General features: G+C 44.6%; 1 pseudogene; it reads left to right on the top strand.

Moving 5' to 3' along the window:
* Positions 1-292: 292 nt before the first annotated feature.
* LOC102141765 (mitotic checkpoint protein BUB3 pseudogene) lies at positions 293-1,278 on the top strand (annotated as a pseudogene).
* Positions 1,279-1,573: the final 295 nt, after the last annotated feature.

Here is a 1,573-nt window from a genome sequence, read left to right as displayed (position 1 = left end):
GCATCCTCCTTTCTCCATACTGTACCTCCTCCCACCCAATTACTTTTTCTATAGTTAGCATTGACCTAATAGAATGCACACCTGCTCTCATCCATGTCCATCAATGCTGCTGCCCTCTCGTCCGCCACTGCCACCTCAATGGCCTCTCATCTCTCTGATGAAAGAAAAACTTCAGAGTGCTCTGAGGGAAGCAAGGAGGCGGCGGAGGCGGCAGAGAGCGGCCAGTTCTAACGAGTTCAAGCTGAACCAGCCACCCGAGGATGGCATCTCCTCGGTGAAGTTTAGCCCCAACACCTCCCAGTTCCTGCTTGTCTCCTCCTGGGACACGTCCGTGCGCCTCTACGGTGTGCCGGCCAACTCCGTGCGGCTCAAGTACCAGCGCACCGGCACCGTCCTGGACTGCGCCTTCTGCCATCCAATGCATGCCTGGAGTGGAGGACTAGATCATCAATTGAAAATGCATGATTTGAACATTGATCAAGAAAATCTTGTTGGGACCCATGATGCCCCTATCAGATGTGTTGAATACTGTCCAGAAGTGAATGTGGTGGTCACTGGAAATTGGGATCAGACAGTTTAATTGTGGGATTCCAGAACTCCTTGTAATGCCGGGACCTTCTCTCAGCCTGAAAAGGTATATACCCTCTCAGTGTCTGGAGACCGGCTGATTGTGGGAACAGCAGGCCGCAGTGTTGGTGTGAGACTTACGGAACATGGGTTACGTGCAGCAGCGCAGGGAGTCCAGCCTGAAATACCAGACTCGTTGCATACGAGCCTTTCCAAACAAGCAGGCTTATGTATTAAGTTCTATTGAAGGCCGAGTGGCCGTTGAGTATTTGGACCCAAACCCTGAGGTACAGAAGAAGAAGTATGCCTTCAAATGTCACAGACTAAAAGAAAATAATATTCAGTAGATTTACCCAGTCAATGCCATTTCTTTTCACAATATCCACAATACATTTGCCACAAGTAGTTCTGATGGCTTTGGAAGTATTTGCGATCCATTTAACAAAAAGCGACTGTGCCAGTTCCATCGGTACCCCACGAGCATCGCATCACTTGCCTTCAGTAATGATGGGACTATGCTTGCAATAACATCATCATATATGTATGAAATGGATGACACGGAACACCCTGAAGATGGTATCTTCATTCGCCAAGTGACAGATGCAGAAACAAAACCCAAGTCACCATGTACTTGACAAGATTTCATTTGCTTAAGTGCCATGTTGATGATAATAAAACAATTTGTGCTCCCCAATGGTGGATTTGTTAACATTAAAGGGAAAATATTAATTTTAATATTATAACAACCTGAAAATAATGGAAAAGAGGTTTTTGAATTTTTTTTTAAATAAACAGTTTCTTCAGTGCATGAGATGGTTTGATGGTTTGCTGCATTAAAGGTATTTGGGCAAACAAAATTGGAGGGCAGTGACTGCAGTTTTGAGAATCAGTTTTGACCTTGATGATTTTTTGTTTCCACTGTGGAAATGAATGTTTGTAGATAAATGTAATAAAAATCCCTTTGCATTCTTTCTGGATCTTAAATGGAAGAGGAAAACGCTCATGA

This window comes from Macaca fascicularis, chromosome 8 (genome assembly GCF_037993035.2).
Source record: "Macaca fascicularis isolate 582-1 chromosome 8, T2T-MFA8v1.1".
In the NCBI taxonomy this organism is placed as follows: Eukaryota; Metazoa; Chordata; class Mammalia; order Primates; family Cercopithecidae; genus Macaca; species Macaca fascicularis.
The sequence above is the reverse complement of the archived record's forward strand: the minus strand, read 5'-3'. Positions and strand labels throughout refer to the sequence as shown.